The sequence below is a fragment of the Tigriopus californicus genome, chromosome 6, assembly GCF_007210705.1.
Source record: "Tigriopus californicus strain San Diego chromosome 6, Tcal_SD_v2.1, whole genome shotgun sequence".
Lineage (NCBI taxonomy): Eukaryota > Metazoa > Arthropoda > Copepoda > Harpacticoida > Harpacticidae > Tigriopus > Tigriopus californicus.
Window position 1 is genome coordinate 10,700,692 of NC_081445.1, and position 15,329 is coordinate 10,716,020.

General features: G+C 40.6%; 1 long non-coding RNA gene across 1 annotated transcript; it reads right to left on the reverse strand.

Moving 5' to 3' along the window:
• Positions 1 to 1,959: 1,959 nt before the first annotated feature.
• LOC131881930 (uncharacterized) lies at positions 1,960 to 3,112 on the reverse strand. Its single transcript, XR_009373421.1, has 2 exons — positions 2,858 to 3,112; positions 1,960 to 2,096 (listed from the first exon to the last, which is right to left on the reverse strand). It is a non-coding gene; the product is annotated as an uncharacterized LOC131881930 (long non-coding RNA).
• Positions 3,113 to 15,329: the final 12,217 nt, after the last annotated feature.

Consider the following 15,329-nt stretch of genomic DNA (forward strand, 5'->3'; position numbering starts at 1 on the left):
AAGGGACATCTTCCTTCACCAAAACATTCGGTGCGGCATATCTTAGAGACTAATGGTCGCCCAGTTTCATCAAAACCTAGACGGATGTCTCCCGAGAAAGCAGATGGACTTCGCAGAGAGCTGCGATCAATGCTAGAGAGTGGTATCTTGAGGCCTTCGAAGAGCGATTATTCAAGTCCTGTGCATATGGTCAAGAAACCGAATGGTGAGTGGAGGCCATGCGGCGATTACACAGCGCTGAACGCTCAAACTACGGTCGACTCCTATCCACTTCCTCACCTCCATGACTTCGCATTCAATTTTCAAGGGGCAAGAATCTTCTCAAAATTGGACTTGATAAAAGCCTATCATCAAATTCCGATGAACAAAGAAGATATTAGGAAGACCGCCATCACAACAATCTACGGCCTGTACGAATATGTAAGAATGCCTTTCGGCCTCCGAAATGCTGGACAAACCTTCCAACGTTTTATGGACGAGGTTTTTCGCGGGTTACCTTTCGTTTTCGTCTACGTCGACGACGTTTTGGTCGGTTCCACCTCTTTAGCCGATCATGTCTCTCACCTAAGACAAGTGTTCGATCGCCTCCGACATTTTGGATTGGTGTGCAGCGTGGAAAAGTCAGTTTTCGCATCAAGTTCGGTGGATTTTTTAGGGTATAAGATTGGGCCAGTTGGGTTGGAACCACTACCATCGAAAGTCAAAGCAATCAGAGACTTTCCGAAACCTGAATCCTCAAAACAATTGCGTCGTTTTCTGGGGATCGTGAACTTTTACCATCGGTTCATTAAAGGAGCAGCCGAACGTCTCCTTCCCTTGAATTCGATGGTTACTCCTAGTGACTCGGCTCTCCATTGGAGCAAGGAGGCAACAAAATCTTTCGAGGGTCTAAAGCACTTGCTTTCAGAAACCTCAAGACTGGCTTTTCCAGTCCGTTCGGCGCCCACCAGAATAGTGTGCGACGCTTCAAAGGTTGCCGTGGGAGCAGTGCTAGAGCAACGGATCCGGGATATTTGGCGCCCACTAGCATTCTTTAGTAAAAAGTTAACGCTGACTGAAACCCGTTACTCGACCTATGATCGCGAACTCTTGGCAATTTACTTATCCGTGCGTCATTTCAAATATTTTGTTGAGGGTTCTCACTTTCACATCGTGACTGATCACAAGCCCTTGATCACTGCCTTCATCAAATCCAACGCTAACCAATCAGAAACACAGTCAAGGCGCATAGCCTATGTAGCACAATTCACGTGCGACATTCGTTACATGAGAGGAGAGGAAAATTACGTAGCTGATGGTCTTTCGAGGGCTCCCATCGATCACATCGAGGTAGTTGATCCACTCCTCACAGCAATTGTCGAGGCTCAACGTTCTTGTCCTGAGACTCAACAATATCGCTCAACTTCCAGACCCTTCCGGGACATCCAATTTCAATCCATGTCTGTGTTGTGCGACTGTCGAGCCTCTCAATTGCGTCCTTTTGTTCCCTCCAGCGTTCGGGAAATGTGCATCGCGACCATTCATCGTCTAGCCCATGCTGGTACAACAGCCACACGGCGTTTGCTGTCAGATCGGTTTGTCTGGCCCGGTTTGGCCAAAGACGTAAAAAAATTCGTTCGTGAGTGCGTAGTCCACCATGACTCCACATGAGTCCACAAACTCTGCTGACGGACAATATCGTTCAATCGAAGTTCTACTCTACAAAACTTCAAGTCATTTGAGTATTTAACCTTGAACTAGCCAACTATTTACCAAGATCTAATAAACATTCGCATTATAATTTAAAGACCCCACGTAGTCTTTTGCTTCATCGATGTTTTCGGCCAATTGTCGTGCCAACTGCTTGGGGTCTTCATTTCCTCTCGTTGCTAAGGAAAGTGTCTCCTTCAGCTTATCAGCAAGCTTCATACAAGCCATCTCTTCACGAAGTTGTTTGTTGGACTTTTTCATTTCTTCAAGGGCCGCCTCTTTGGCTTCAAGGGCCGCCTCTTTGGCTTGAAGGGCCGCGTCCAACCGAGCAATTTTCGACTCTGGGCTCTCCACCTCTACCACAGGTGTGTGTATCATGCTATCGTCGCTAGATGACATTGTGCTATCTGAAATAAACAACAATAATTGGTTGTAATACATCATGACTAGGGCGGGTAAAAACATTGCACTAAAAGCAAACTTGCTCCAAAAACTAACTGAACCTAATTTATCAATAGGCCTATGTCAGAATTGAAATCAGGAAAAGTTCTTCTAATCTTTCTATGATTAGAGGCCAGTCTTCGAACTTTAACTTAGCCAGCCCGACATTTTTGGTCATTCCTAGCTCATAGGCATACACCCCCATGTGGGAATATGGGATTATCAGGGCGTATCCCATCACAACGAACTAAGTTGAAACCAACTATGGTTAGTTCTTCATCTAAGACCCCTGGTCGAAGCCAGGCTTCTGTTATAGAAATGAATGAAATCTCTCTCTCTCTTCACGGCTATTTCTTCTAAGATCTTAATTTTTGTGCTGTCTTATTTAGAAATCAGACGATGCACGTTCAAATATAGCCCCTTTATGGGCCTCTCTTTTGACGGATCAAGTTCACCAGATCTTGGACCATCCTCTCCAACCGTAAAAAAATCCCTGTTATCAACAAAGCTACGTTCTACTGGAGGCAAAGCATGAGCTAATAATGATGGTTGGGTTTGGGAAATGGGTTAGGCTGATACATTTGAACGTATAATCAATCTTGAGTAGCCTCTAGTCTCAAACAATCCCCCCCTCCGCTTCTCAAAACCATTTGAACCCTGAATTAAACAGACAACAAACAAACAAACGATATCCAAGCTACATAGTTGATAGTCAAGATGAGCTAACCTGAATCCGATTGATGCTAAGTGAGAATGGAGGCTTTCGAACGGTGAATAGCGACCAGAGCGTCGTCCAAGTCGTCAATGTCCTCACCGATATTGCCGCTCGTGTCAAGTTGGGGATGGACAAAAACCGTTTCCGTTGGCAATGCTCTCTCCCGTCCAGGTCCTCAATCAGGTCGTCAATGGGCGATGCACTCTCTATGATCGACCAATCTATATTGGAGTGATTGGAGTGCTGGGAAGTCTTGGAGACTTGCATCAGGATTGCCAGATTTTTAAAAACCTATTCTGCCATTTTGACATTCCCATTCCGCCAAATTGCGCCACATGCGGACAATTTTACTTACTTATAAATGGAACACTATTAAGATCAATTTATCGCAACTAGAGCTCGGGAAAAATATATCAAACGGAAAACTTTAAGCATGTGTGAAATCGAAAAAGAGCATGTAAAAGGGCAAATTGGAACTAATTTTGCAAGATTCTATGCTACTTTTGACCAAATCTCAAAGATCATATAAAGATGAAAGGGTAATAAATAGACGAAATATAACATTTCATTTTGATAGTGCTGGGGATTATTTTCCCGTTACGTAGTCCGTTTGTAAGTTGACCCACTGGGCCATTAGAAAAGCCCGTAAAAAACAAAACAATATAACATGAAGAACTTTCAAAGTCTTCAAAGATCAAATGTCCTCTTGTCTCCTAGCTTGGAACGCCTAAATTAATATGCCCCTATCCATGCAGGTTTCTAGATTTAGTTTGTTTCCTCTCAGTGCTTTATCTCAACTCTCCCTCAGGCTGAAGACACCTGGACTAAAATGCAAGTATTTTAATATTTGCTCTTTTATATGTGAAGTATTGTGATGCTAGTTGCATATTAGGGAAAAGCTTGAGCTGGATCTTGTTATTGTGTGAAAGCACTTTGAGTCAAGGCTTGAACTAAAAAGAATCCCACCCAAAACCAACCCACACATGCCATTGAGCAAATTGCAATTAACTCTCTCATCCATTTCATTTCAGATACCATTGCAACAAAACAATGACGTTTCTTTAAACTAAGCTGAATTTAGATAAAATGAGTCAGGTCAAAAACATGTGGAACTGAAAATGAAAGCAACAACTAAAAGTTGCAACATTACCAAACACGCCTTTTCTACAAGTTCCTTCAGGTTTCATTCCGCCATATGCCGCCACATTTTTGGCGTCCCGCCAATTAAAATTTCAAACCGTAAACAACTTTTTCATTCCGCCACATTTTCGGCTTACCGCCAACTGAAATTTAACGCCGCAAACGACTTTTTCATGCAGCCACTTTTGAGTTATTTGGCGGTGAATTTCGCCACCTCGCAACCCTTAGCTGCATGTCAAACGGACTTTCGGAGTCCGATTTTGGTACTTTAGTTGCGTGATTATCAATTTGTCTCATTGCGTGGAACGGACTCGTTATGGCCATCCTCAATTCCATGAGTCATCCAATGAAGATCACGGGGGGTTTCCTTACCCCCGTCGTAACTATACCCCGTTTTAGATTGGATTGAAACTATGTCAGACCAGTCTTTGAATGGGTGAAACCAGCCAGGTTTGAATCTCTGTCTGTAAATGTGGCCACCATCCCGTACTATCTGTGTGAATCAGCTTGGAAAAACTTTTTCTCACTTCATAGTTTTAGAATGATAAAATAGCTTATCAAAAACTATTTACCATCACAACATGAGACAACATGTCTAAATACCTCCCTCTTACGAATGAGGATAACCCGCCCCTTTTCATTATCCCACCAGACGTTTTTTGATGTCGGCTATGTTCACATGTATGATACTGAGTGTGCCATCTTTAACTTTCAGCTTAATGACTACCCATAATCGTAGAATAAATTAAGGGCTACTCTATTTCTTTTGGCCTTTGGCTGGTTGGGCTTGGTCTGTTGGTTATTTTGAAAAATATCAAAGGTAGGGCTGTCATTAAAAATGTCAGGGTGGTTGAAAAAGACTACCAATTCATTGGCCTCATGCCTACCATTTGTATCTGAGTCTTGAATTGGTGACGACGCTTATATCTTCGCACATAGTAGATACCTGAAAAGAAATCTCGTTGGCTTATCAATATATGTTATAGCTTCAAGCTTCAATCAAACGCAATGCCGCATTTTCATAATCACGCAACTAAAGTACCAAAATCGGACTCGAAAAGTCCGTTGACCCAATCATGACAACAAAGTGAGGTTGCGTGGTTTTCGAAAACTAGGTGGCGAGGAAGTTGCTAGATTAAAACTCGTGTCTAGCTCATACAATTTTTCATTGAAATATTTTATAAATAACTGACACAAGTGTAAGTCAAAATCTAAAGCCTTTTCGTCCGAATGTTCTTGTTTAAGTTCTCATTCTGTGAGTAGGTTTTACGTTTAGACTTTAGTTTAATCCAGGGCATTAGTCGTGTTCCTCAAAAAAAGGCATGAACTACAGTTACAATTACCTTGGTCAAAAATAATAATTCGTTACACAACCGCGACTTAAAAAAAATTAATGGCGTTACTTGTTGATTTTCCTATAGTCTAGATGACCAATTTGTTATGGTTTTTGCCCCATCAAGACCATGCTTTGCTAGATAAATTGGCTTTTTTGCCTCAAGCAGTCCTAACGCGGGTAACATGACTTGGTGTCAACATTTTTCAATACTTAGCATTGGCATTTAATATTGCCATATTTGTTCAGATTGAACGTAATGTATCATAATATTTTGAGGAGTCAAGATTGGGACCCAGCATGGGGTAATAATTGTTGAAGGTTTGAAACAAACTCGCAAAAGTCATGATGGAAATCAGTATTAGACATTATCCAGCCGGTAAAGCTTCCTTGTTAAAAGCCTATGCCTTAAGTCATGGAAATGTGGAGGCTTCTGGAATATGATGCATCATACTCAAGCCAAAGCAAGATTTTCCTAGCTTGACAATCGCACTGAATAAGGTCTTTGGTTCAACTGAATTTGATTAAGAAGATGAAAACAAGAAAGTAGCAAATGCAACAAGATCCAAAACCAAGAACACCCTCAGAGTAGTTAAGAGCAAGCACAATTTTCGACCCTGACTTTCATTGCTTATAATATGCTAGATGGAAATAGCACAGAAATGGCAATTTCTGTTGAGCCTTAAGTTTCCTCAGCTGAAAAACCAAAAATTCAAGGCCATTCTGGAAGCTGAAAAAGAAACGAGTAACGAATAATTCTTTTAGCTTTTGGGCCTTACGGTTACAAAATTTTAAAATGTAATGGAATTATCGTTCCTTTTTTGAAAAAATAAATAAATGACTGTTATTTCGTTACTTTTAATTTCGTGACTAAAGCCCTGGTTCAATCATGGACGACGTTACACTGGACCAAGGAGTTCTCTAGACATGGAGGTGGACAGTGCTCAGAGGGCAGACAACGAAAGTGCAATGCGCACTAGCTCTTCAGTGGGTCAAAAAACGTGTGAGTTATGTTAGAACCTTGGTATTCAGATCAATAACTAATCACTATCACTAATGTTATTTTCATCACCTTGTCATATGTTGTTTTAAAACTGGGTGTATAATGTATAAAATACCCAGAAATGTAAAATCGCCAATGTACAACACTATTCTGAGTTTTAATTCCACCCTTTTTAACACCATTCTATTTATAGTGATGACTTGAACCGAAATCTATTTGCTTTTGGTAGGTACACAAGCTTTCAACCATTAAAGATATAATCTAAGAAGTCTCACGATATATTGTTTGTATGGGCTTAACAACTGAGAGCCCTCTTGAACAATGAGAAAAAAGTGTCAGGTGAGAAGATGGCAGGCCGAGCGAGTGAGCTGTCATCTAACTCCGAAGAAGCAAACAAACAAACAAACGTACTATGATTCTTCTTGATAGTGAAGTCTCGAAACACATTAATATAGTGTATAAATCGTTTTGTGAGTGTACTTAGGGACTCCAAACAACATGATCGGCTTGGTTTTGTTACCACTTCCACTGATACTTCTGGAGGACTTTGTCATCCCTGCAAGTAATAAAACTGGAGGTTGCTTCCACCCACATTAATTTGCTTCATCGAGTCATCAGATATGATCTGTTTTTGTTGACGGGCTCTCTGAGAATAAGTAAATGATTCCACCAGACCAAATGGGTCAAGTAAATGTGAATCCGTAAATATCCTCAGCATCCAATCTTTATTCGACTCAAAAGACCCTTTCTTACTCTTGTGCTATTCCATTTCGCTGATAGGGATAGTTAACTAAGATTTTAAAATCTCTGGGGGGTTTCTTTTTTTTGGTTTGTTTTCCACGGGCTTTTCTAACCGCTACAAGGAATGTAATGCCCAGTACTATTAAAATGAAAGGTTATAATTCGTCTATTTATTACCTTTCATTATTTATATGTTATTTGGTCTACCAATGAATTTGAGTTGGCAAACCGAGCTAGTCCTTGAATGTAGGGTTGATCTGGAATGCTCTCTAAAAATTTGTCCAAGTCTAACTTGAAAGATGCTACCGGATCAACAAGGCTTACGTTTTCCCTACGAATATCAGGGGGAAGTAAATTAAACAATGAAGGAGCCCGAGAAAGAAGAGATGTGGACTTCATTGTTCGAACTAGCCTGGATTCTCGAAGACTTGAAGGTGCTCTCAAAACGCACATTAAGCCTCTACGGTCACTAGAATTGACCCTAAACCCTGGGTTGGGACAAAGCTCATGGATACTTTTGAAAACGTACAATATCAGATACCTTTCGTACCTTCTCTGAGTACTGTACAATCCCAACCGTTCTAACCTTTCCCAATACGAGAGCTCTCTCATTCCTGTGATGTTCCTAGTGAAACATCTTTGGACTTGCTCGACCTTTTGCAAACCTGCTGAACTCATTGGAGCCCAAATGGGTGAGGCGTATTCAAGATGTGGCTGGACAATCGACTTGTACAGAGTTAGCATCGTGATGCTATCTCTGGACTTAAACGTGCGATATATCCAACCACACATTTGAAAAGCCTTACCCACCTTCAGCTGGATATGCTCATCGAACTTTCCATTATTTTGGAGGACTACACCTAGATCTTTCATAGATGAGACCTGCTCAATATCTTTACCTCCATTATCTACGAGTGGAGTATTTAAAGGAGTTGACCCAAATGTCATTGAGCGGAATTTCATTCCGTTCAGGGCCATATTACTCTCAGTTACCCAAGAGTAGATTCGATTTAAGTCCTTTGCAAGGCTACTGGAATCTTGGCCATTCCTACCAGAAACTAACTTTGTATCGTCAGCATAAGAAGAGAGACTGGCAGTGATACTAAGCTTTTGAAGCGGGGCAACGAATATTATAAACAAGAGGGGCCCTAAGATCGAACCCTGGGGAACACCTGACTTGACATCATGTATGTCACTAAGGGATCCCTCAACCTTAACCAATTGCTTCCTACCAGAAATGAAACTTTTTAACCAATTGAGAACCTTGCCTTGGATCCCAATCTCATGGAGCCTGTTAACTAAAAGACCATGATCTACCTTGTCAAAGGCCTTGGCAAAGTCGAGATAGACTACATCAACTGATTCATGGCTCTCTAGTCCCTCAATAACCTGCTCGATATGATCAATCAGTTGGGTAACCGTGCTAAAGTGCGCTCGGAACCCAAGCTGGCAAGGAGGAAGGACTTCATGGACTTAAAGAAATTCAACAAGTTTGAACTTCATGATCTTGTCAAACGACTTCGCAATATTCGAGGTGAGAGAAATCGGCCTATAATTACTTATCTCCTCCTCTGAAAATCGAAACATGAGCTAGCTTCAAAAAGGATGGAAACATGTCTTGATCCAAAATTCATTGCAACAAGTATGTGAAAACAGGAGCAAGAACCAGTGAGCATCTCATCAGAAACTGAGATATCACACCATCAGTACCAAGAGAACTTGAAAAAGTCCTTGATTACCTCTAAAGCATCTTGATCTGTGACTGCAAGATCATCAAATCAATCAAATTAATTAACCTTCTCAATCTCAACAGACTCATGGTTAGAGCAATGAGCTGTTTGCTTCTAAGCTCAATAGGGCTCAAAACACCCACGAGCATTGATCTCCAAGTATGTTAGCCATAACCTCGGCATTGCTAATTAACCATCTATCTCAACGTGATTTTTTTGGGAGATTAGCCACAACTACTGGATTGGAAGTGTTTTTTAATATTCTTGCTAATTTGCAATTCTTTTTGAACAAAGGTTTCCTATATTTTAGATTTTTTGTTCGTGTGCCACCTCTCGAAACACATTGAGAGATCACTAGAGAGGAACAAACGTCCCCAAAAACTACAATCATCTTGTCTAAGACTACATCTATGGACGATTCCTTTTTCATCATTAAAACAAGGTCAAGCTATCCTAACCTTTCTATAATCAACGGCCAATGTTCATCTCTGAACATGAACCTAGCCAGACCGACCGTTTAGGCCAGTTTTACTCTAGAGCACGTCGACTTTTGAGTATTGGTCGACCCTATCTCAAGAACATGATGATTTGACAGATTATTGGGCGACACATGGAGATACTGGATCAGATCAAGGTCATTGGAAAAGACCAAATCCAGAACATTATCCGCTCTGGTGGCTACACCAACACGCTGGAAGAGATTGCGTAAGATCGCAAATTCTTCCAGCTTTTTGAACGACTGAGATGTCGATTTCGAAATTTGAATACATCCATCGGAACTAGCCTCCCACTCTACAACGCTAGCCGGAAAAATAAAGTCCCCCACAAAGAAAACTTACGAGAAATAGCCCCCTTACGCTACACGAAGTATGCTTTACGTTCTGCACTCCAGAGGGCGCTTTGTCATTCAGCCTCTACCAAATAAAGGGCCGAATGGGCCAATTCCTTGATATTGAATTATAATGCGTTTGTGTTGTTTTTGGCTAATTCTATTAAAATCTGATTTCCAATTAGTGGCTCAGGTCACTTAGTGTCCGGAAAAGAAATTGCGTTCAAGGCAAGGCAAGGACAGTTTATATAGCAATCTACCGTGCCTCTTCCCGTTTATTTTGGGCCGTGTGACGTTGCAAATATGGGCCCTTATTGCTTGATCCAACTCATTTCCAGTGAATCGGAGAGCTGACATGAAAGAGCTTACTGTACATGACAAACTAAGACCTCTACTTCTCCATTCGACATTTGAACAAGAGTGCAAATCAATTCTAACGTATAAACATACACCCCCATGTGGGAATATGAGATTATCAGGACGTACCCTATCACAACGAACGAAGTCGAAACCAACCATAGTTACTTCTTCATCTAAGACCTCTATTCAAAGCCAAGTTTCTGTTCTAGAGATGAATAAAAACTCTCTCTCAACGGCTGTTTCCACTCAAATCGTAATCTTTGTGCTCTTTTTTTTAAACGAGACAATGCACGTTCAAATACAGCCCTTTAAGGTCAGTAGATCTATGAGCGCTAAATTTCCAATTTTTTAACAACAAAGACTATTCAGTGATGCCATATGGAAATAAGTCCGCGCCAGCTTAAAGAGTCAATTTTAGATCTATATTTTCAACTCAACTTACTTCTTGATTTTTCGCAAGTATCTTGATCGGTTATGAATACTCAAAGCGCCACAGAATGATATACTATTCGAACCTAACTTAAAAAAACTCTATGCTTCCCAATTTCTACTCTTTCCCAACATACCAGTCCGGTGGTGTGGTCTTCACACATATTTTTCATTTTAAGCATTCCAGGATCCAAAGGCAACATTTTTAAGGAGAAATTGTTGAGAGTTTTGACAAAGAACCCTGGGCTCAAGACATTGAAGGAAGTGGATTTGGTGATCCAGGGGCAACTACAGACCCCTCCGGCTGGCATTGAACCTGCCACTGTTGCTGCCCTCAAATTTTGTCCTATGGTCTCAGTTGATGTTGAGCGCTCCTTCAGCCAGTTCAAACACGTATTTTCGGACCACCGGCAGAGTTTTAAGGAGGATAATTTGGCACAAACTGTGATTGCAAACTATTATTTCTCTCGTCGTCAATAAACTCAAGAGTCTGGCCTGTTTACGCATTTCAGTATTAAATATTTTTTAAATATTTGCAGCTTTTCGATTAAATATAATTTAAATATTTGGTCCTTTTTAGTACAATGTCCTTACCCGCCCTAGTGATCAATAAACAAATAATAAACAATTGTTTTCCTAGAATTTGACAACGGAAAAGGGCAATAAACAGGACTAACAATGACCTTTTGGCCATGGGAGCAACGTTTTTGCAATTCATCGCCTTTTTTCGTTCATTCCCAACCTTTTTTCAACTTTTTCGCATATTTTCCAACTCTTTTTAATTTTTTCCCAACTATCAAAAATGTTCGGCCAAAAGGGAAACTGGTGTTTTTTCAAGGTCTACTAATAGAGAGACAGCATGGACACGGCAAGAATCTGCTTCTTAGGGACAGCAGGTTCAATTACCAGTGCTTGAAGATATTATGATGTAATATTCCGTTTCATCTATGTGTTGCTTGATATTGAAGGCATAAATAGCCCCCCCCTCGAACGTGCTATGGCATATGTTTTGAAAAGTTTGTTCGCAATTGTTCGTGTAAGTGTGTTTGATTTTCTATGCAAAATTGGTGTCAATAACGACCATATTTATCTGCAAGTTTTGGCCAGCCCTATTTTTTATGCTAGGAAAAATAAACGGGACAGAAGCAACAAACCGAAACGTTTTTGGTCAACAAAAAATCAACGTATTTGGGTTCATAAAAATGACATATTTGGGCCAAAAATCCAACATAATTTGTCGGAGCCTACTGATAACCACTACTTTTTAGAGTATATTGTAGAGATGGGATCGAACAAATTTCCAAAATCAGGATCGCCAGAAAGCTAGGAAAGTCAAAGCAAGGCCCTTTCTAACGTATCGTAGAATATTAGGCTTGACCAAAAAGGTGACCCTGGTTTGATCGAAGAAAATTCAGGGTTACATTTTGTGATTAACTAACGGGTTTTCGATATTCCGCTAGTAATGCCGTATGCCATTGAAAATGTAAATTGGTAGCCCTACTTGCAACCTCCGGTGATTTTTTGTTTGATCCCCATCACTAGTATATTATAAGCCCTCTAAATGTAATAACAAGAGTTACCAGAGTTTGTGCGCCAAAATCTAAAGCCTTGTTTTAGGTGGTGGCCAGCTTCAAAACATGTTCTCCACGTGGTGCTTACATCAAGGGTGATACAGGGTTGTCCAGATATTTCGGTCAATATTTGAAAACGTGCTATAATCCTGGTGCATCTTTCCTGACAACACATTTTGCTTTTACTAACTTTGTCCATGTAACAACAAAGAGGTGTGCAACTACGCAACTTGGTTTAGGTTAGAGACTAAAGTCTCTAGTTTAGGTAAATAACGTTACAAGCCAGGTGCCTGCTCTAGTTTGGCAAATGTAAACGTCTCACATTTATTGTTAATAATTATGAAATCTTTCACTGCCAATGGGATTCCAAAGTAAGGTTTAATATTATTAATGCTTAAAAAAGGGATTGGAGAAAAAGTTGCACAGTCATGTATTCTTTTCAACAAGGGTAGGATTGAGGTGCCCTGGTTAAGAAAATACTTTAGGCCGGCTTTTGGGACACGCCTGACTATGATTCCTCACTAGATTTACGCGTATGATATTTTCAACGAACGACATTAGGCCTACCGTGTTAAAGAAAGGTTAGCCTAAGTGCTGACTTTTTAGTAATTTGGTTAATATAGATGAATACTTTTTATCCCTAAGAAGTTTGTTCAGGTTGGTTAAGGCATGGATTTCTAGAAGACCTGGATGGCGCACGGCAAAAAGAAGATGACCCATAGAGGGGAAAGAGGCGATCTTTCTGTTTTTTTAGAAAGAGCACACTTGACATCATTTTAATTCATCTCTTTAACAGAAACCTGTCTTCGGCCAGGGGTCTTAATTGAAGAACTAACCATAGTTGATTTGAACTTAGTTCGTTGTGATAGGGTACGACCTGATAATCCCATTTTCCCACATGGCAGTGTATGCCTATATGATAGGAATGATCTACAAATTAGTTTTTTTCCCATTTCGAAATTGACATCTCAGTCGTTCGAAAAGCTGGAGGAGTTTGCGATCTTGCTGAACTTCTTTTAGCATGTAGGTGTAGCCACCAGGGCAAATAACGTTTTGGATTTGGTCTTTTCCCATGACCTTGATTTTATCCAATGTGTCAATGTGACACCTGGTAATCTGTCAGATCATCATGTTCTTGAGATAGGGTCGACCATTACTCAAAAACCGGCGTACTCTAGAGTAAAAACGGCCAAAAAGGTCGGTCTGGCTAAGTTCAAGTTCAAAGATGAACATTGGCCGTTGATTATAGGAAGATTAGAGGACATGGATCTGGTTTCAATTCTGAAACAAGATTTGTCCATAGATGCAGCCATTGATAAATTAGCTTCACTTTGTAAACAAGTTTGCTCCGGTCTAGCAATCTCTGAAGGTTTTCCGAAAGGTGGTACAAGGACAAAAAATCCAAAATATTGGAAACCTTTGTTCAAAAAGAGTTGAAAACTAGCAAAAAGGCAGAAGGGCTGATGAACAGTGGCCCCATATTACACTAAGAACTAGACCTGGTTTGAATTCAGAAACAGGAATTGTCCATAGATGCAGCCGTTGATATATTACTAGTTTCAGTTTTTGAGGAAGTTTTAGCTCATACCCCAATCATCAAATCTGATGTCGGGTGGCCAAATCAATAAATGCCAATAAATGTGGAAACAATCTCTGAATGTGTTCCGAAAGGTGGGACACGGAAAAAAATTCCAAAATATAGGAAGACTTTGTTCAAAAGGAGTTGCCAATTAGCAAAAAGGCTGAAGAGCAACTCAAATAATTGTGGGTAGTCTCCCAAATAAGTTGGACGTAGTTCAGGATAAGATTATGCCTCCATCGAAAATGACCAGTTACAAACTGAGAGCAAGGTGGTTCAGGAGGTCAGGTCGAATCCGAAGGCTTTTTTCTCTTATGCGAACTCTAAGAGAAAGATGAAACACCCTGTTGATGGGGAAGCCATTAGCAATGTAGAGACGAGGGCTAACAGGCTTGGAGATCAGTTCTCTAGTGTGTTTTCAACCCCATTGAGTTCAGAAGCAACAGCTCATTGCTCTGAAGATGAGTCTGTTGAGATTGACAAGGTCAGTCAAGTTGAGCGTTTAGATGATCTTGTAGTCACAGATCAAGATGCGTTAGAGGCCATCAAGGACTTGAGGCTTTCAAGTTCTCCTGGTCCTGATGGCGTGACATCTCAGTTTCTGATGGGATGCTCACTGTTTCTTGCTCCTGTTTTCTCGTACTTGATGCGTTGTATCTTGGATAAGGGCAAGTTTCCATCTTCATTAAAGTTAGCTCACGTTGTTCCAATTTTTAAAGAGGGAGATACGTCGCTCCCCAGTAATTATAGGCCGATTTCTCTCACTTCGAACATTGCGAAGGTGTTTGAGAAAATCATGAAGCTCAAACTTGCAGAGTTTCTGGAAGTCCATGATAAACTTCCTCCTGGCCAGCATGGGTTCCGAGAAAATTTTAGCACGGTTACCCAATTGATTGAACACAAAGAACAGACTATTGAACTAGAGAGACATGAGTCAGTTGATGTTGTCCATCTTCATTTTGCCAGGGCCTTTGAGGAAGTAGATCATGGCCTTTTGTCGAATTGACTTTATGGTATTGGGACCCAAGGCCAGGTTCTCAGTTGGTTAAGAAGTTTCATTTTTGGTGGGAAGCAATTGGTTAAGGTTGAGGATCCCTTAGTGACATATATCATGTCAAGTCAGGTGTTCCCCAGGGCTCCTTCTTAGGGGCCCCTCCTTTTAATAATATTCGTTGGCCTGCTTCAAAAGCTTAGCATCACTAGCAGTCTCTCTTCTTATTCTAAGGATGCAAAGTTAGTTTCTGGTAGGAATGGCCAAGATTCCAGTAGCCTTACAAAGGACTCATAGATAATGGAGGTAAAGATATTGAGCAGGTCTCATCCATGAAAGATCTAGGTATAGTCCTCCCAAATAATGGAAAAGTCGATTAGCAAATCCAGCTGAAGGTGGGTAAAGCTTTTCAAGTGTGTGGTTTGATATATTGCACGTTTAAGTCCAGAGATAGCATCACGATGCTAACTCTGTTCAAGCCGATTGTTCAGCCACATCTTGGGCTCCAATGAGTTCAGGAGCCTTTAGAAGACTTCAACAGAGTTCTTTCATGTGAGGGGGACAAGCATAATAGCATAAAAGCATAAACCATGGAGATCTAGCATGCGTGAAAGAGTGTATCTAGATCTGGTGAAGTAGCATTGTTGCGTCGTGTTTCATAACTAGAGACTCAGAAGAAATTCATTCACAATCATTTGTTTTGAAAACTGTTCTATATGGGGGCAATTTTAAACATTTTGTTAAGATTCCCGTTTTTTGGTGTAACAATTTTTTGCTA